At 39.8% G+C, this 22,162-nt stretch overlaps 1 protein-coding gene and 2 long non-coding RNA genes across 6 annotated transcripts in view; 2 read left to right on the top strand and 1 right to left on the bottom strand.

The window, feature by feature from the left end:
- The window catches only part of LOC133961990 (coiled-coil domain-containing protein 9B), a 73,163-nt gene that overhangs the window by 36,617 nt on the left and 14,384 nt on the right, over positions 1-22,162 (bottom strand). The window lies entirely within an intron of this gene.
- Positions 1,256-4,025, top strand: LOC133961992 (uncharacterized). 2 transcript variants are annotated; one of them, XR_009922068.1, is made up of 4 exons: positions 1,256-1,416; positions 2,189-2,240; positions 2,508-2,643; positions 3,463-4,025. It is a non-coding gene; the product is annotated as an uncharacterized LOC133961992 (long non-coding RNA). The 2 variants fall into 2 exon arrangements; XR_009922069.1 differs by having other exon boundaries at positions 1,257-1,416; positions 3,474-4,025.
- Positions 5,681-8,495, top strand: LOC133961991 (uncharacterized). 3 transcript variants are annotated; one of them, XR_009922066.1, is made up of 4 exons: positions 5,681-5,931; positions 6,704-6,755; positions 7,023-7,158; positions 7,978-8,495. It is a non-coding gene; the product is annotated as an uncharacterized LOC133961991 (long non-coding RNA). The 3 variants fall into 3 exon arrangements; XR_009922067.1 differs by having other exon boundaries at positions 5,682-5,931; positions 7,989-8,495; XR_009922065.1 differs by lacking the exon at positions 7,978-8,495 and having other exon boundaries at positions 5,683-5,931; positions 7,023-7,959.

Below are 22,162 nucleotides of genomic sequence, written 5' to 3'. Positions count from 1 at the left end.
AAGTTGTAGGAGTTTGCAGTAAATTCGAAGGCGGCGTAAAATTACGTATTCTGGAGTATTTTGAAAAGGGCGTGGCAAAATGGCTAAAGAGCGCCACCTACGGAAAAGCCCCTCATTTAGCATTCACCGATCCTCAAAAAAAACAAAGATTATTGTGTATCATGACTAGATGCACAAAAAAGTCCATCAGTGCATTATGAATAACGCAACAGGAAGCCCGCCAGTTTGACTTTAGTGGCCATTTTGGTCATATTCCATATTTTTTCTTTGATGTACTTGTCGTACAGCTTTCATCAGATCAACTTCAAATTTAGACGATCGTCATCACAACAAATTGGAGATCTAAAGTTATTGAAGGATTACGTTTTAGCAAAACCGTCTGACCGTGGTGTGGCGTTAAAGTTTGATTAAACGCCATCAAAACACGGGCTTCTATATCTCAGACTTATTTTGTTCTATCGAGTCCAAACTACACACATAAGACAAGAGTAGAGATATGAAGACATCTATACAGAAATCGTGACTTAAAGTGACAGCGCCCCCTGGTGACAGCAGGAAAAGTCTTGTTTTTGTCACGTTTTATGTTTTTATATACTAGTCGTACAGCTTTTATCAAATCAACTTAATATTTAGACGACTGTCATCACAACAAAATGAAGATCTAAAGTTATTGAAAGATCGACTTTTCGTCAAACCGTGTGATTGTGGCGTGGCGCTAAAGTTTGATGAGACTTCGGTGAAACGCACTAAAACACGAGCTTCTGTATCTTGGACATATTTTGTCTAATCAAGTCCAAACTAGACACATAAGACAATAGTTGCGATATGAAGACATCTATACAGAAATCGTGACTTAAAATGACAGCGCCCCCTGGTGGCAGCAGGAAATGTATAGCTGACACTCTGATGTATTCCTGCTCATCCAATATGCAAAACCATGTCAAACTTTGTTTAATGGGTCTCAAGACATTGATAATGTAGCCATAAGATTATTGTGACTTTTTATCATGCGGTTTATTAATGGCATGGCTTGAAAGTTCATCAGCTCGTCGGAGAGAGTCCCATTGAATCCCATGTTAAAATGCCCAATTTTAGAGTAGAATTAAACCTGTTTACAGCATTATTCAAACTTTGGTTTTAGTCTCAATCGCTATGTTCTTCCTTCATTAAAACTCTGAGGGGGTGAACTTTTTCGTAACTACCTCTATATCGCTATAATAAGCGATATAGTGGTTTGAAATTTACGTGACGTCACAGTGAGCTGCGCCCTCCCTTCTCCTTACTTTTTCCTGTGTCATTGAACACAACTCGAGACTTTCGAAACCTCCCACTCAGTATCGGATGAATAACACAGTTTGATGTTTTGCTTGTTCTGCTGACGGACACGTTAAAGACGTCTGCGCTCCCGTTTCTGTGGTAAGTCAAGCTCAGTATTTTATTTAGATGTGTAGAAGTGATTCGCAGGGTGTTTTAGTACCATGCATTCGAGCTAACGTCCGTTAGCATGGAGGCTAAATACGAACTCCGATCTGGGGCATTAACTCCTGTTTAATGCGAACGGCACTATTACCGACACACACCGATATGAACCGACATGAGTAGGTCCGCCCAGCAGTGGCATGCGTTAGTTTATGAGGTTAAATCTGAGACAGGAGACTGTGTGTGTCCGGTGAATTAGCTCCATCAGGATATCTATTGCTATAAAATGGTTTCACTCGCCAAGGCATTTGACTTGACAATGTTACACAGTTAGTTATTCTACTGAAACAGACTTACAGTGATCAATTGAAACGTGCGTATTTAAAGTCACATCTGTATTTTAAGAGCAGATGTTTAAAGGGGAATTCAACTTCCAAAGCTCTTTATTCAGAGTATTGTTATGATGTCTTACAGAGAAAGCTAAACGTTCTGCTGCCTGCACTGTTTACATTGTAATCTCAGGCAGATTTCACTGAATTGTTCTGTTAAATATAAATAAATTATAGCCTTGTATCTTTATTAGAACAGACAGTGTAATAGAGAATTTGATGCTGATGTACACTAACTATTTCCTAAGCTGAAATGATTATGATCTGTTTAACTTTGAAGTAATACACTTCCTTTTTTACCATTTAAAGTGTGTTAAGGACTTAACCTGGCACATGTATGACTTTACACATTTGTATATTTATGTTGAAATTTTCTCTAGCATGTCCAGCATGAGACAACTGGAATTCAACCACATTGAACACCGACTTCAGGTACAGACCTCTTTTCATTAATTACAAACAACCATGGCAAAGTACTGCACATAATACATTGTGTATTAAATAATATATGCAATACTTTGAATGTGAAATAACTCCATACTGTACATTCATTGTCATGGTAGTGCACGTTTTAATCCAAAAGCATATTCAAATACACAGTTGAATATCCACAGAAAATAAGATTACACACTTTGTTCATATGTAACTCTTCCTCTACAATAATGACGATCACTTTCATGTTTCCTATCATTTTATTAGGGACAGACGAGCCTGAAGGACACAGCTGTGATGACCATGTTCTGTCTCTTATGGCAAAGCAGAAATATAAAACACTGGGTTCTTATCTAAAGTGTATCAAATCAGATCTCCACCATGTTGCTGCTGAGGACATCAGGTGCTGCAGTTCTTCATCTATGAAGAGAAAAAACGCACTGTTAAAGAATGTTTTGTGTTGTGTATTAAGCACAACAGATTTCTGATAGAACTGTTGTACTGTGGTCTTGGTTTATATCCTCATGGTGAAATGTACATATTTTAAGTCCCTTCTGATAAAAGTGCTGAAAGAAATACAACATTGTACAAATACATAAAATGTCTTTCTACCTCATCAGTACTATTCAAGGTGATAATCTCCCACAGACCTATTGATAACAGTCCAAATCAAGTCTTTCCACTTCTCTCAGTGTGAAAACATAATTCTATAATTAATTTGAGAACTGTTTACAACACTGATGTGTGGAGATTAAAATCATACCTAAACTGTCTAATTCACTGTAAAACTCCATGACATTCGCAGGCCATCTGTAGTTAAGGGAGCAACGCATGGAATGATGTGTAGATTACTAGTTTGATGATGCATGAGGAGAGGCGGTGGTCGAGTGGCAGAAACTTGGACTATGGGCAGAGAAGGTCTCTGGTTCGTCTTTGGTTCGACTCCATGGAGAGACAACAAAAGTCGAACCTGGATTGATCTGTCCAAAAATCCAAGAGTCTCCCTACCCTCTCTAGTGCCCATGAGCAAGGCACCTCACTCCCCCAACATCTGCTCCCCCGAGCGCTGTACATGGTCGCTCACTGCTCTGTGTGTCCTGCACCAGATGGGTAAAAAGCAGCGATTAAATTTCCCTACCTGCATGAGTGTGCCTTTGCATGTCTGTGCATGTGTTTGGGATGAATAAATGGATTTTAATCTTAATCTTTTAATCTTAATCAGTTGTCTTCCAGTTGACCAGCATGAAGCTGCAGATCTCCACCATGTTGCTGCTGGGGACATCAGGAGCTGCATTAATGAGGAGCAGAAGCGTACTGTTATGAATGTTTTGTGTTGTTTATGAAGCACTACTTATTTCAGCTAGAACCGATGTACTAGGGTCTGGGTTTGTATCCTAATGGTTAAATGCACATACTTTAAATCGCTTTTGATAAAACGTGACAAAGAAATACAACATTGTACACATAGATAAAATGTCTTTCTACCTCATCTGTAATATTCAAGGTGATGATCTCCCACAGAGCTGTTGATAACAGTCCACATCAAGTCTCTCCACTTCCCTCAGTGTGAAAACATAATTATATAATTAATTGGAGAAGTGTTTACAACACTGATGTGTGGACATTATAATGTTATCACTACTGTCTAATTCACTCTACAACTCCATGACAGACTAAATAAACAATGTGAAAATAGTAATGGCGGATATACCATCCTGTATCAGAATATTGGTGAAACAGTTACTATCACATGAAACGTAAACGTGTAGCGTATTGATAGTAACTCATTAAAAAAAATAATGTCAAAACCAAAACAAGACTGTCGAGTTATCTTGCTTCAATCTGTTCATTAGACGTGATAAATAAACGGTAACTTTTATAACAATTACATATTACAAAAAACTTGAGGCATGTAAGCATATGATGATAGATAAAGCAATAGGTTATGTTGGATAGTTTCAAGGTTACTTACCTCTAGTTCAGCACCAGCGGCTGGCCAGAAGAAGTGGAGCGATCTTCCTTGCCGCACAGGGCAAACGCAGGCAATGTGGAGACGAGCGCTTGGTCATCGAACGTTCTCTCTTCCCCGACCGCAACAGACTTGAAATTGCCTGTGCTCGGGCCCATTAGTGCTACAACGTAGCCCTAGTTAGGGCCCGAGCACCGAAATCGGTGGGAGGCCCTATTGAAATTGAAATGATTATTATTATTATTATTATTATTATTTTTCTTAGCTTAAATGAATTGGCTTTTTGAGGGCTTTAATGTGCTCAAAAAGTTGTAGGAGTTTGCAGTAAATTCGAAGGCGGCGTAAAATTACGTATTCTGGAGTATTTTGAAAAGGGCGTGGCAAAATGGCTAAAGAGCGCCACCTACGGAAAAGCCCCTCATTTAGCATTCACCGATCCTCAAAAAAAACAAAGATTATTGTGTATCATGACTAGATGCACAAAAAAGTCCATCAGTGCATTATGAATAACGCAACAGGAAGCCCGCCAGTTTGACTTTAGTGGCCATTTTGGTCATATTCCATATTTTTTCTTTGATGTACTTGTCGTACAGCTTTCATCAGATCAACTTCAAATTTAGACGATCGTCATCACAACAAATTGGAGATCTAAAGTTATTGAAGGATTACGTTTTAGCAAAACCGTCTGACCGTGGTGTGGCGTTAAAGTTTGATTAAACGCCATCAAAACACGGGCTTCTATATCTCAGACTTATTTTGTCCTATCGAGTCCAAACTACACACATAAGACAAGAGTAGAGATATGAAGACATCTATACAGAAATCGTGACTTAAAGTGACAGCGCCCCCTGGTGACAGCAGGAAAAGTCTTGTTTTTGTCACGTTTTATGTTTTTATATACTAGTCGTACAGCTTTTATCAAATCAACTTAATATTTAGACGACTGTCATCACAACAAAATGAAGATCTAAAGTTATTGAAAGATCGACTTTTCGTCAAACCGTGTGATTGTGGCGTGGCGCTAAAGTTTGATGAGACTTCGGTGAAACGCACTAAAACACGAGCTTCTGTATCTTGGACATATTTTGTCTAATCAAGTCCAAACTAGACACATAAGACAATAGTTGCGATATGAAGACATCTATACAGAAATCGTGACTTAAAATGACAGCGCCCCCTGGTGGCAGCAGGAAATGTATAGCTGACACTCTGATGTATTCCTGCTCATCCAATATGCAAAACCATGTCAAACTTTGTTTAATGGGTCTCAAGACATTGATAATGTAGCCATAAGATTATTGTGACTTTTTATCATGCGGTTTATTAATGGCATGGCTTGAAAGTTCATCAGCTCGTCGGAGAGAGTCCCATTGAATCCCATGTTAAAATGCCCAATTTTAGAGTAGAATTAAACCTGTTTACAGCATTATTCAAACTTTGGTTTTAGTCTCAATCGCTATGTTCTTCCTTCATTAAAATTCTGAGGGGGTGAACTTTTTCGTAACTACCTCTATATCGCTATAATAAGCGATATAGTGGTTTGAAATTTACGTGACGTCACAGTGAGCTGCGCCCTCCCTTCTCCTTACTTTTTCCTGTGTCATTGAACACAACTCGAGACTTTCGAAACCTCCCACTCAGTATCGGATGAATAACACAGTTTGATGTTTTGCTTGTTCTGCTGACGGACACGTTAAAGACGTCTGCGCTCCCGTTTCTGTGGTAAGTCAAGCTCAGTATTTTATTTAGATGTGTAGAAGTGATTCGCAGGGTGTTTTAGTACCATGCATTCGAGCTAACGTCCGTTAGCATGGAGGCTAAATACGAACTCCGATCTGGGGCATTAACTCCTGTTTAATGCGAACGGCACTATTACCGACACACACCGACATGAACCGACATGAGTAGGTCCGCCCAGCAGTGGCATGCGTTAGTTTATGAGGTTAAATCTGAGACAGGAGACTGTGTGTGTCCGGTGAATTAGCTCCATCAGGATATCTATTGCTATAAAATGGTTTCACTCGCCAAGGCATTTGACTTGACAATGTTACACAGTTAGTTATTCTACTGAAACAGACTTACAGTGATCAATTGAAACGTGCGTATTTAAAGTCACATCTGTATTTTAAGAGCAGATGTTTAAAGGGGAATTCAACTTCCAAAGCTCTTTATTCAGAGTATTGTTATGATGTCTTACAGAGAAAGCTAAACGTTCTGCTGCCTGCACTGTTTACATTGTAATCTCAGGCAGATTTCACTGAATTGTTCTGTTAAATATAAATAAATTATAGCCTTGTATCTTTATTAGAACAGACAGTGTAATAGAGAATTTGATGCTGATGTACACTAACTATTTCCTAAGCTGAAATGATTATGATCTGTTTAACTTTGAAGTAATACACTTCCTTTTTTACCATTTAAAGTGTGTTAAGGACTTAACCTGGCACATGTATGACTTTACACATTTGTATATTTATGTTGAAATTTTCTCTAGCATGTCCAGCATGAGACAACTGGAATTCAACCACATTGAACACCGACTTCAGGTACAGACCTCTTTTCATTAATTACAAACAACCATGGCAAAGTACTGCACATAATACATTGTGTATTAAATAATATATGCAATACTTTGAATGTGAAATAACTCCATACTGTACATTCATTGTCATGGTAGTGCACGTTTTAATCCAAAAGCATATTCAAATACACAGTTGAATATCCACAGAAAATAAGATTACACACTTTGTTCATATGTAACTCTTCCTCTACAATAATGACGATCACTTTCATGTTTCCTATCATTTTATTAGGGACAGACGAGCCTGAAGGACACAGCTGTGATGACCATGTTCTGTCTCTTATGGCAAAGCAGAAATATAAAACACTGGGTTCTTATCTAAAGTGTATCAAATCAGATCTCCACCATGTTGCTGCTGAGGACATCAGGTGCTGCAGTTCTTCATCTATGAAGAGAAAAAACGCACTGTTAAAGAATGTTTTGTGTTGTGTATAAAGCACAACAGATTTCTGATAGAACTGTTGTACTGTGGTCTTGGTTTATATCCTCATGGTGAAATGTACATATTTTAAGTCCCTTCTGATAAAAGTGCTGAAAGAAATACAACATTGTACAAATACATAAAATGTCTTTCTACCTCATCAGTACTATTCAAGGTGATAATCTCCCACAGACCTATTGATAACAGTCCAAATCAAGTCTTTCCACTTCTCTCAGTGTGAAAACATAATTCTATAATTAATTTGAGAACTGTTTACAACACTGATGTGTGGAGATTAAAATCATACCTAAACTGTCTAATTCACTGTAAAACTCCATGACATTCGCAGGCCATCTGTAGTTAAGGGAGCAACGCATGGAATGATGTGTAGATTACTAGTTTGATGATGCATGAGGAGAGGCGGTGGTCGAGTGGCAGAAACTTGGACTATGGGCAGAGAAGGTCTCTGGTTCGTCTTTGGTTCGACTCCATGGAGAGACAACAAAAGTCGAACCTGGATTGATCTGTCCAAAAATCCAAGAGTCTCCCTACCCTCTCTAGTGCCCATGAGCAAGGCACCTCACTCCCCCAACATCTGCTCCCCCGAGCGCCGTACATGGTCGCTCACTGCTCTGTGTGTCCTGCACCAGATGGGTAAAAGGCAGCGATTAAATTTCCCTACCTGCATGAGTGTGCCTTTGCATGTCTGTGCATGTGTTTGGGATGAATAAATGGATTTTAATCTTAATCTTTTAATCTTAATCAGTTGTCTTCCAGTTGACCAGCATGAAGCTGCAGATCTCCACCATGTTGCTGCTGGGGACATCAGGAGCTGCATTAATGAGGAGCAGAAGCGTACTGTTATGAATGTTTTGTGTTGTTTATGAAGCACTACTTATTTCAGCTAGAACCGATGTACTAGGGTCTGGGTTTGTATCCTAATGGTTAAATGCACATACTTTAAATCGCTTTTGATAAAACGTGACAAAGAAATACAACATTGTACACATAGATAAAATGTCTTTCTACCTCATCTGTAATATTCAAGGTGATGATCTCCCACAGAGCTGTTGATAACAGTCCACATCAAGTCTCTCCACTTCCCTCAGTGTGAAAACATAATTATATAATTAATTGGAGAAGTGTTTACAACACTGATGTGTGGACATTATAATGTTATCACTACTGTCTAAATCACTCTACAACTCCATGACAGACTAAATAAACAATGTGAAAATAGTAATGGCGGATATACCATCCTGTATCAGAATATTGGTGAAACAGTTACTATCACATGAAACGTAAACGTGTAGCGTATTGATAGTAACTCATTAAAAAAAATAATGTCAAAACCAAAACAAGACTGTCGAGTTATCTTGCTTCAATCTGTTCATTAGACGTGATAAATAAACGGTAACTTTTATAACAATTACATATTACAAAAAACTTGAGGCATGTAAGCATATGATGATAGATAAAGCAATAGGTTATGTTGGATAGTTTCAAGGTTACTTACCTCTAGTTCAGCACCAGCGGCTGGCCAGAAGAAGTGGAGCGATCTTCCTTGCCGCACAGGGCAAACGCAGGCAATGTGGAGACGAGCGCTTGGTCATCGAACGTTCTCTCTTCCCCGACCGCAACAGACTTGAAATTGCCTGTGCTCGGGCCCGTTAGTGCTACAACGTAGCCCTAGTTAGGGCCCGAGCACCGAATGGTGAGAGGCCCTATTGAATCTGTAAGGATTTTTATTATTATTAGGGCCCGAGCACCGAAATCGGTGGGAGGCCCTATTGAAATTGAAATGATTATTATTATTATTATTATTATTATTTTTCTTAGCTTAAATGAATTGGCTTTTTGAGGGCTTTAATGTGCTCAAAAAGTTGTAGGAGTTTGCAGTAAATTCGAAGGCGGCGTAAAATTACGTATTCTGGAGTATTTTGAAAAGGGCGTGGCAAAATGGCTCAAGAGCGCCACCTACGGAAAAGCCCCTCATTTAGCATTCACCGATCCTCAAAAAAAACAAAGATTATTGTGTATCATGACTAGATGCACAAAAAAGTCCATCAGTGCATTATGAATAACGCAACAGGAAGCCCGCCAGTTTGACTTTAGTGGCCATTTTGGTCATATTCCATATTTTTTCTTTGATGTACTTGTCGTACAGCTTTCATCAGATCAACTTCAAATTTAGACGATCGTCATCACAACAAATTGGAGATCTAAAGTTATTGAAGGATTACGTTTTAGCAAAACCGTCTGACCGTGGTGTGGCGTTAAAGTTTGATGAAACGCCATCAAAACACAAGCTTCCATATTTCAGACATATTTTGTCCAATTGAGTCCAAACTAGACACATTCGACAAGAGTCGCCACCAGAAGACATGGGTGCAGAAATTGTGACTTACAATCACAGCGCCCCCTGGTGGTAACGCGAAATGTCTTATTTTGGTACGTGTTATGTTTTTATGTACTACTCAGACAGCTTTCATCAGATCAACTTAAAAATTAGATGAGACTCTACAAAACAAGATGAAGATCTAAAGTTATCAGAATTTAAACTTTTCATCATACCGTGTGACCGTGGTGAGGTCTCAAAGTTCGACTAAACGCCAATATAAGCGAGCTTCTGTAACTTAGACATATTTTTTCCAATCGACTCCAAACTACACATATAAGACAAGAGTCGCGACCGGAAGACATCTACCTAGAAATCATGACTTAAAAGGAAAGCGCCCCCTGGTGGCATCAGGAAATGTCTTGTTTTGGTCATCTTACTCTTTGATGTATTTCCCTCCAGCCACTTTACTAAACCATGTCAAACTGTGTCAAATTGGTCTCAAGATATTGATAATGTAGGCATAACATTATTGTGACTTTTCATCATGCAGATTGTTAATGGCGTGGCATCAAAGTTCATCAGCTCACCATGACCTATGAAACCCATTTTAACAGAGTTACCCTGAACGCAGCATGAGACCGCTTTCGGTTTGTTACGTCTCACACTTGGATGTATTTCTCCTCATTCACTTTGCTAAACCATGTCAAACTGTGTCACATGGGTCTCAATATATTGATAATGTAGGCATAACATTGCTGTGAGTTTTCATCATGCGGATTATTCATAGCTTTGCAGCAGACTTCTTCAACTCGCCATGACAAACGAAGCTGCATTTAACACAGCTGCAAGTGAACGCCTCATGAGTTACGTCGTCACAAGCTGCGGAGCTGTGTATCACGAAGAACCGGAGAACGGTTGGCGAGTCTGGATGAGAGGACGGCGGCGGAGTAACTGTGGACGTTGTTCGCTCAGCAGGTTAGAGTGTGGGACTCAAAGCTTTTTTCCCCTCTCCCGTTGTGTCTTTTCCTGTGTGAACTCTGCCGCTCTCAACAGCAGCACTGGCTATGAGCTAGCTCCTGCTAGCTCCGACGAAGCATCTCTCAACTGCTACGTAAGTTAAACGGACACTTCTGACTGACTGTGATGATAAGCAAAAGAGACACTGTGGATGTGTGATGTGTTGTACTGCATTTGTTTGATCTGTTTACTAATACTAGCTCTAATAAATACTGTATAAATTATATTTTGCTCCTGAATTGAACTGTGTTAAAGGGGTTCACATGGAAAATATATGTTCAATTATGTAAAGGGTGATTTTTGTTACTATTATACAAATGGAGATTTAGCACTTGATACACATTGTAAGAGCAGCTGTTCAAAGGAGCACTACGTCTTTTAAGGCTCTTTATTCAGAGTCACGGTGTTGATGTCCTGTCACGTGTTACAGTGAAAAATAACCGTGTCTCCCACCTTCAGTATTTAAATCGTTAATCTCAGACAGACTTCACTGAATTCTTTTGTTAAATATGAGTAAGTCATAGCCTTGTAACTTTACTAGAACAGACAGTGTCATACAGAGTTGTAGGCTTATATGCACTACCTATTTCCTAATCTGAAATGATTATGCTCTGATTAACTTTGAATTAATATTTTATTTTTACCATTTAAAAGTCTGTTAATTACTTAACCTGGCCCATGTATGACTTTACATATCTGTGTATTGGTTTCATGTTCCTCTAGAAGGTCCAACTTGACACACAACTTGAATCCAACCAGACTGAACACTGACTCCAGGTACAGACCTGATTTCATTACTTAAAAACAATCAAAGTATTGCACATAATACATAATGTATTAAATTATAATGCAATACTTTTAATGTGAAATAGCTCCATTAAAAACATTCATTGTCATGGTAGTGCACGTTTTAATCCAAAAGCATATTCAAATACACAGTTGAATATCCACAGAAAATAAGATTACACACTTTGTTCATATGTAACTCTTCCTCTACAATAATGACGATCACTTTCATGTTTCCTATCATTTTATTAGGGACAGACGAGCCTGAAGGACACAGCTGTGATGACCATGTTCTGTCTCTTATGGCAAAGCAGAAATATAAAACACTGGGTTCTTATCTAAAGTGTATCAAATCAGATCTCCACCATGTTGCTGCTGAGGACATCAGGTGCTGCAGTTCTTCATCTATGAAGAGAAAAAACGCACTGTTAAAGAATGTTTTGTGTTGTGTATAAAGCACAACAGATTTCAGATAGAACTGTTGTACTGTGGTCTTGGTTTATATCCTCATGGTGAAATGTACATATTTTAAGTCCCTTCTGATAAAAGTGCTGAAAGAAATACAACATTGTACAAATACATAAAATGTCTTTCTACCTCATCAGTACTATTCAAGGTGATAATCTCCCACAGACCTATTGATAACAGTCCAAATCAAGTCTTTCCACTTCTCTCAGTGTGAAAACATAATTCTATAATTAATTTGAGAACTGTTTACAACACTGATGTGTGGAGATTAAAATCATACCTAAACTGTCTAATTCACTGTAAAACTCCATGACATTCGCAGGCCATCTGTAGTTAAGGGAGCAACGCATGGAGTGATGTGTAGATTACTAGTTTGATGATGCATGAGGAGAGGCGGTGGTCGAGTGGCAGAAACTTGGACTATGGGCAGAGAAGGTCTCTGGTTCGTCTTTGGTTCGACTCCATGGAGAGACAACAAAAGTCGCACCTGGATTGATCTGTCCAAAAATCCAAGAGTCTCCCTACCCTCTCTAGTGCCCATGAGCAAGGCACCTCACTCCCCCAACATCTGCTCCCCCGAGTGCCGTACATGGTCGCTCACTGCTCTGTGTGTCCTGCACCAGATGGGTAAAAAGCAGCGATTAAATGTCCCTACCTGCATGAGTGTGCCTTTGCATGTCTGTGCATGTGTTTTGGATGAATACATGGATTTTAATCTTAATCTTTTAATCTTAATCAGTTGTCTTCCAGTTGACCAGCATGAAGCTGCAGATCTCCACCATGTTGCTGCTGGGGACATCAGGAGCTGCATTAATGAGGAGCAGAAGCGTACTGTTATGAATGTTTTGTGTTGTTTATGAAGCACTACTTATTTCAGCTAGAACCGATGTACTAGGGTCTGGGTTTGTATCCTAATGGTTAAATGCACATACTTTAAATCGCTTTTGATAAAACGTGACAAAGAAATACAACATTGTACACATAGATAAAATGTCTTTCTACCTCATCTGTAATATTCAAGGTGATGATCTCCCACAGAGCTGTTGATAACAGTCCACATCAAGTCTCTCCACTTCCCTCAGTGTGAAAACATAATTATATAATTAATTGGAGAAGTGTTTACAACACTGATGTGTGGACATTATAATGTTATCACTACTGTCTAATTCACTCTACAACTCCATGACAGACTAAATAAACGATGTGAAAATAGTAATGGCGGATATACCATCCTGTATCAGAATATTGGTGAAACAGTTACTATCACATGAAACGTACACGTGTAGCGTATTGATAGTAACTCATTAAAAAAAATAATGTCACAACCAAAACAAGACTGTCGAGTTATCTTGCTTCAATCTGTTCATTAGACGTGATAAATAAACGGTAACTTTTATAACAATTACATATTACAAAAAACTTGAGGCATGTAAGCATATGATGATAGATAAAGCAATAGGTTATGTTGGATAGTTTCAAGGTTACTTACCTCTAGTTCAGCACCAGCGGCTGGCCAGAAGAAGTGGAGCGATCTTCCTTGCCGCACAGGGCAAACGCAGGCAATGTGGAGACGAGCGCTTGGTCATCGAACGTTCTTTCTTCCCCGACCGCAACAGACTTGAAATTGCCTGTGCTCGGGCCCGTTAGTGCTACAACGTAGCCCTAGTTATTATTATTTCCCTTTGGGGGGCTTTTTCAGGGTCTAGACATGCTCAAAAAGTTATGAAACTTTGCAGGAAATTCAAGGTCTGCGGATATTTTAGTATTCTGGAGTAATTGGAATTGGGCGTGGCAAAATGGCTCTACAGCGCCCCCTGGAACCAGCCCCTAGGTTTCCACATAACGGATTTTCATCAAAATCTGGATATAGGTGTATCGTGACCAGTCATGAAAAAAAGTCTCATGGAGCATTATGAAAAACGCAACAGGAAGTCCGCCATTTTGCTTTTAGTGGCCATTTTGGCAATATCCCACATTTTTACTTTTACGTACTTGTCCCAGGGCTTTCATCAGATCAACTTCAAATTCAGATGAGTGTCATCACAACAAGATGGAGATAAAAAATGATTAAGGGATTTTTTTTTTATCACACCGTGTGACCGTGGCATGGCGTTAAAAATTGGTTACACGCCATCAAAACACGGGCATCTGTATCTCGGACATACATGTTCCAATCAAGTCCAAACTACACATGTAAGACAATAGTCCCCGCCTGATGACATCTATGCATAAATGATGACTTAAAACCGCAGCGCCCCCTGGTGGCAACAGGAAATGTCTTGTTTTTTGCTTGTCTTACACTTGGATGAATTTCTCCTCATCCACTGACCTCAACCATGTCAAACTGTATCAAATGGGTCCCAAGACATTGACAATGAAGACATAAGATTACCGTGACTTTTCGTCAAACGCCATATGAATGGCGTGGCATTAAAGTTCATCAACTCGCCGTGAAACACGAAATTGCTGTAACTTCAGTGTTCATGATTCTATCTCTCTCAAACTACATGTGTGTAACAACAGCCCCCCCCTGAAGATATTCATATGGTTTTAAGAAATGGGCGTGGCAAAAAAACTGACCAGCGCCCCCTATAGGGCAACCCCGGCACTACGATGGCCGACATTTATACAAATCTATCGGGACATGTGTCGTTTCATAACAAACAAAAAAATATCTTGGATAGGTATGCTTGACCAAACAGGGAGGCCGCCATTTTGGATTAAGTGGCCATTTTTTTTCCATATTCCACATTTTTACTTGATGCACTTGTCCCAGGGCTTTCATCAGATTAACTTCAAATTAAGATCAGTGCCATCACAACAAGATGGAGATAAAAAGTGATTAAGAGATTGACCTTTCGTCACACCGTGTGACCGTGGCGTGGCGTCTTGAGTTTGATTAAACGCCATCAAAACACGAGGTTCTGTATCTCGGACATACATTGTCCAATCGAGTCCAAACTAGACATGTAAGACAAGGGTGCCATCCTGATGACATCTACACAGAAATTATGACTTGAAATTACAGCGCCCCCTGGTGGCTACAGGAAGTGACATGTTTTATACTTTGATGAACTGCTCCTGGCTGATTTACAATATACAGCTCAAATCAGATCAGTCAAGTCATTAGATTATGGTCAGAATTGTGACGTTTCCTCAAACCGTGTAAACATTGATGTGCGGCGAAGGATTTTCCTTCGCCAAAGGACACGATGTTATCATAACTCCACTGTGCATTGTCCTATCACTACAAAACTTCTGTCACATGGTCAGAGTCCAAGCCTGAACAGCTCTATGTGTCAATATTTCCTCAGTGTCATAGCGCCACCTACTGATTCGCCAGGAAACAGGAAGTACTTTGTTAATCCACTCTGCATTATCCAACCGGCTCCAAACTACTGACCTATGATCACAATACTGATCTGAACAGCTCCACATATAAATATTAGTTCAGGGTCATAGCGCCACCTACTGATCAGTGTGAAAATTAAGTTGCGGAAACATTGTCCAATTGACACAAAATTTCTCACGCTACATCAGAGCGCCTACTTGAACAGATCTATATGTCTGTGCGTAATAATAGTGATGGCGCCACCTACTGGCAAACCTACTGCCGCAGAGCGCAAAACGCATGCAACGTGGAGAAGTGCATGCTCGATCGATGATGTGCGCTTGGTCATCGATCGCTCTCTCCACCGACCGCAACAGGCTTCAACGTGCGGGTGCTCGGGCCCGCAAGTGCTACAACGTAGCCCTAGTTATTATTATTATTTCCCTTTGGGGGGCTTTTTCAGGGTCTAGACATGCTCAAAAAGTTATGAAACTTTGCAGGAAATTCAAGGTCTGCGGATATTTTAGTATTCTGGAGTAATTGGAATTGGGCGTGGCAAAATGGCTCTACAGCGCCCCCTGGAACCAGCCCCTAGGTTTCCACATAACGGATTTTCATCAAAATCTGGATATAGGTGTATCGTGACCAGTCATGAAAAAAAGTCTCATGGAGCATTATGAAAAACGCAACAGGAAGTCCGCCATTTTGCTTTTAGTGGCCATTTTGGCAATATCCCACATTTTTACTTTTACGTACTTGTCCCAGGGCTTTCATCAGATCAACTTCAAATTCAGATGAGTGTCATCACAACAAGATGGAGATAAAAAATGATTGAGGGATTTTTTTTTTATCACACCGTGTGACCGTGGCATGGCGTTAAAAATTGGTTACACGCCATCAAAACACGGGCATCTGTATCTCGGACATACATGTTCCAATCAAGTCCAAACTAGACATGTAAGACAATAGTCCCCGCCTGATGACATCTATGCATAAATGATGACTTAAAACCGCAGCGCCCCCTGGTGGCAACAGGAAATGTCTTGTTTTTTGCTTGTCTTACACTTGGATGAATTTCTCCTCATCCACTGACCTCAACCATGTCAAACTGTATCAAATGGGTCCCAAGACATTGACAATGAAGACATAAGATTACCGTGACTTTTCGTCAAACGCCATATGAATGGCGTGGCATTAAAGTTCATCAACTCGCCGTGAAACACGAAATTGCTGTAACTTCAGTGTTCATGATTCTATCTCTCTCAAACTACATGTGTGTAACAACAGCCCCCCCCTGAAGATATTCATATGGTTTTAAGAAATGGGCGTGGCAAAAAAACTGACCAGCGCCCCCTATAGGGCAACCCCGGCACTACGATGGCCGACATTTATACAAATCTATCGGGACATGTGTCGTTTCATAACAAACAAAAAAATATCTTGGATAGGTATGCTTGACCAAACAGGGAGGCCGCCATTTTGGATTAAGTGGCCATTTTTTTTCCATATTCCACATTTTTACTTGATGCACTTGTCCCAGGGCTTTCATCAGATTAACTTCAAATTAAGATCAGTGCCATCACAACAAGATAGAGATAAAAAGTGATTAAGAGATTGACCTTTCGTCACACCGTGTGACCGTGGCGTGGCGTCTTGAGTTTGATTAAACGCCATCAAAACACGAGGTTCTGTATCTCGGACATACATTGTCCAATCGAGTCCAAACTAGACATGTAAGACAAGGGTGCCATCCTGATGACATCTACACATAAATTATGACTTGAAATTACAGCGCCCCCTGGTGGCTACAGGAAGTGACATGTTTTATACTTTGATGAACTGCTCCTGTGTGATTTACAATATACAGCTCAAATCAGATCAGTCAAGTCATTAGATCATGGTCAGAATTGTGACGTTTCCTCAAACCGTGTAAACATTGATGTGCGGCGAAGGATTTTCCTTCGCCAAAGGACACGATGTTATCATAACTCCACTGTGCATTGTCCTATCACTACAAAACTTCTGTCACATGGTCAGAGTCCAAGCCTGAACAAATCTATGTGTCAATATTTCCTCAGTGTCATAGCGCCACCTACTGATTCACCAGGAAACAGGAAGTACTTTGTTAATCCACTCTGCATTATCCAACCGGCTCCAAACTACTGACCTATGATCACAATACTGATCTGAACAGCTCCACATATAAATATTAGTTCAGGGTCATAGCGCCACCTACTGATCAGTGTGAAAATTAAGTTGCGGAAACATTGTCCAATTGACACAAAATTTCTCACGCTACATCAGAGTGCCTACTTGAACAGATCTATATGTCTGTGCGTAATAATAGTGATGGCGCCACATACTGGCAAACCTACTGCCGCAGAGCGCAAAACGCATGCAACGTGGAGAAGTGCATGCTCGATCGATGATGTGCGCTTGGTCATCGATCGCTCTCTCCACCGACCGCAACAGGCTTCAACGTGCGGGTGCTCGGGCCCGCAAGTGCTACAACGTAGCCCTAGTTATTATTATTATTATTATTATTATTAGGGCCCGAGCACCGAATGGTGAGAGGCCCTATTGAATCTGTAAGGATTTTTATTAGGGCCCGAGCACCGAAATCGGTGGGAGGCCCTATTGAAATTGAAATGATTATTATTATTATTATTATTATTTTTCTTAGCTTAAATGAATTGGCTTTTTGAGGGCTTTAATGTGCTCAAAAAGTTGTAGGAGTTTGCAGCAAATTCGAAGGCGGCGAAAAATTTCATATTCTGGAGTATTTTGAAAAGGGCGTGGCAAAATGGCTCAAGAGCGCCACCTACGGAAAAGCCCCTCATTTAGCATTCACCGATCCTCAAAAAAAACAAAGACTATTGTGTATCATGAGTAGATGCACAAAAAAGTCCATCAGTGCATTATGAATAACGCAACAGGAAGCCCGCCAGTTTAACTTTAGTGGCCATTTTGGTCATATTCCATATTTTTTCTTTGATGTACTTGTCGTACAGCTTTCATCAGATCAACTTCAAATTTAGACGATCGTCATCACAACAAATTGGAGATCTAAAGTTATTGAAGGATTACGTTTTAGCAAAACCGTCTGACCGTGGTGTGGCGTTAAAGTTTGATGAAACGCCATCAAAACACAAGCTTCCATATTTCAGACATATTTTGTCCAATTGAGTCCAAACTAGACACATACGACAAGAGTCGCCACCAGAAGACATCGGTGCAGAAATTGTGACTTACAATCACAGCGCCCCCTGGTGGCAACAGGAAATGTCTTGTTTTTGGTACGTGTTATGTTTTTATGTACTACTCAGACAGCTTTCATCAGATCAACTTAAAAATTAGATGAGACTCTGCAAAACAAGATGAAGATCTAAAGTTATCAATATTTAAACTTTTCATCATACCGTGTGACCGTGGTGAGGTCTCAAAGTTCGACTAAACGCCAATATAAGCGAGCTTCTGTAACTTAGACATATTTTGTCCAATCGACTCCAAACTACACATATAAGACAAGAGTCGCGACCGAAAGACATCTACCTAGAAATCATGACTTAAAAGGAAAGCGCCCCCTGGTGGCATCAGGAAATGTCTTGTTTTGGTCATCTTACTCTTTGATGTATTTCCCTCCAGCCACTTTACTAAACCATGTCAAACTGTGTCAAATTGGTCTCAAGATATTGATAATGTAGGCATAACATTACTGTGACTTTTCATCATGCGGATTGTTAATGGCGTGGCATCAAAGTTCATCAGCTCACCATGACCAATGAAACCCATTTTAACAGAGTTACCATGAACGCAGCATGAGACCGCTTTCAGTTTGTTACGTCTCACACTTGGATGTATTTCTCCTCATTCACTTTGCTAAACCATGTCAAACTGTGTCACATGGGTCTCAATATATTGATAATGTAGGCATAACATTGCTGTGAGTTTTCATCATGCGGATTATTCATAGCTTTGCAGCAGACTTCTTCAACTCGCCATGACAAACGAAGCTGCATTTAACACAGCTGCAAGTGAACGCCTCATGAGACTGAAAAAAGTTACGTCGTCACAAGCTGCGGAGCTGTGTATCACGAAGAACCGGAGAACGGTTGGCGAGTCTGGATGAGAGGACGGCGGCGGAGTCACTGTGGACGTTGTTCGCTCAGCAGGTTAGAGTGTGGGGCGCTCTCAAAGCTTTTTTCCCCCGTCCGTCGTGTCTTTTCCTGTGTGAACTCTGCCGCTCTCAACAGCAGCACTGGCTATGAGCTAGCTCCTGCTAGCTCCAACGAAGCATCTCTCAACTGCTACGTAAGTTAAACGGACACTTCTGACTGACTGACTGACTGTGATGATAAGCAAAAGAGACACTGTGGACTGACTTTGCAGAGTCAATTCCGAAGCGACATTGAGACTGCATGCTGGTGCACGTGTGATGTGTTGTACTGCATTTGTTTGATCTGTTTACTAATACTAGCTCTAATAAATACTGTATAAATTATATTTTGCTCCTGAATTGAACTGTGTTAAAGGGGTTCACATGGAAAATATATGTTCAATTATGTAAAGGGTGATTTTTGTTACTATTATACTAATGGAGATTTAGCACTTGATACACATTGTAAGAGCAGCTGTTCAAAGGAGCACTACGTCTTTTAAGGCTCTTTATTCAGAGTCACGGTGTTGATGTCCTGTCACGTGTTACAGTGAAAAATAACCGTGTCTCCCACCTTCAGTATTTAAATCGTTAATCTCAGACAGACTTCACTGAATTCTTTTGTTAAATATGAGTAAGTCATAGCCTTGTAACTTTACTAGAACAGACAGTGTCATACAGAGTTGTAGGCTTATATGCACTACCTATTTCCTAATCTGAAATGATTATGCTCTGATTAACTTTGAATTAATATTTTATTTTTACCATTTAAAAGTCTGTTAATTACTTAACCTGGCCCATGTATGACTTTACATATCTGTGTATTGGTTTCATGTTCCTCTAGAAGGTCCAACTTGACACACAACTTGAATCCAACCAGACTGAACACTGACTCCAGGTACAGACCTGATTTCATTACTTAAAAACAATCAAAGTATTGCACATAATACATAATGTATTAAATTATAATGCAATACTTTTAATGTGAAATAGCTCCATTAAAAACATTCATTGTCATGGTAGTGCACGTTTTAATCCAAAAGCATATTCAAATACACAGTTGAATATCCACAGAAAATAAGATTACACACTTTGTTCATATGTAACTCTTCCTCTACAATAATGACGATCACTTTCATGTTTCCTATCATTTTATTAGGGACAGACGATCCTGAAGGACACAGCTGTGATGACCATGTTCTGTCTCTTATGGCAAAGCAGAAATATAAAACACTGGGTTCTTATCTAAAGTGTTTCAAATCAGATCTCCACCATGTTGCTGCTGAGGACATCAGGTGCTGCAGTTCTTCATCTATGAAGAGAAAAAACGCACTGTTAAAGAATGTTTTGTGTTGTGTATAAAGCACAACAGATTTCAGATAGAACTGTTGTACTGTGGTCTTGGTTTATATCCTCATGGTGAAATGTACATATTTTAAGTCCCTTCTGATAAAAGTGCTGAAAGAAATACAACATTGTACAAATACATAAAATGTCTTTCTACCTCATCAGTACTATTCAAGGTGATAATCTCCCACAGACCTATTGATAACAGTCCAAATCAAGTCTTTCCACTTCTCTCAGTGTGAAAACATAATTCTATAATTAATTTGAGAACTGTTTACAACACTGATGTGTGGAGATTAAAATCATACCTAAACTGTCTAATTCACTGTAAAACTCCATGACATTCGCAGGCCATCTGTAGTTAAGGGAGCAACGCATGGAGTGATGTGTAGATTACTAGTTTGATGATGCATGAGGAGAGGCGGTGGTCGAGTGGCAGAAACTTGGACTATGGGCAGAGAAGGTCTCTGGTTCGTCTTTGGTTCGACTCCATGGAGAGACAACAAAAGTCGAACCTGGATTGATCTGTCCAAAAATCCAAGAGTCTCCCTACCCTCTCTAGTGCCCATGAGCAAGGCACCTCACTCCCCCAACATCTGCTCCCCCGAGCGCCGTACATGGTCGCTCACTGCTCTGTGTGTCCTGCACCAGATGGGTAAAAAGCAGCGATTAAATTTCCCTACCTGCATGAGTGTGCCTTTGCATGTCTGTGCATGTGTTTGGGATGAATAAATGGATTTTAATCTTAATCTTTTAATCTTAATCAGTTGTCTTCCATTTGACCAGCATGAAGCTGCAGATCTCCACCATGTTGCTGCTGGGGACATCAGGAGCTGCATTAATGAGGAGCAGAAGCGTACTGTTATGAATGTTTTGTGTTGTTTATGAAGCACTACATATTTCAGCTAGAACCGATGTACTAGGGTCTGGGTTTGTATCCTTATGGTTAAATGCACATACTTTAAATCGCTTTTGATAAAACGTGACAAAGAAATACAACATTGTACACATAGATAAAATGTCTTTCTACCTCATCTGTAATATTCAAGGTGATGATCTCCCACAGAGCTGTTGATAACAGTCCACATCAAGTCTCTCCACTTCCCTCAGTGTGAAAACATAATTATATAATTAATTGGAGAAGTGTTTACAACACTGATGTGTGGACATTATAATGTTATCACTACTGTCTAATTCACTCTACAACTCCATGACAGACTAAATAAACGATGTGAAAATAGTAATGGCGGATATACCATCCTGTATCAGAATATTGGTGAAACAGTTACTATCACATGAAACGTACACGTGTAGCGTATTGATAGTAACTCATTAAAAAAAATAATGTCACAACCAAAACAAGACTGTGGAGTTATCTTGCTTCAATCTGTTCATTAGACGTGATAAATAAACGGTAACTTTTATAACAATTACATATTACAAAAAACTTGAGGCATGTAAGCATATGATGATAGATAAAGCAATAGGTTATGTTGGATAGTTTC

This window comes from Platichthys flesus, chromosome 10 (assembly GCF_949316205.1).
Source record: "Platichthys flesus chromosome 10, fPlaFle2.1, whole genome shotgun sequence".
Taxonomy (NCBI): Eukaryota; Metazoa; Chordata; class Actinopteri; order Pleuronectiformes; family Pleuronectidae; genus Platichthys; species Platichthys flesus.
Note: the sequence above shows the minus strand (reverse complement) of the source record. Positions and strands in the feature narration are given on the sequence as shown.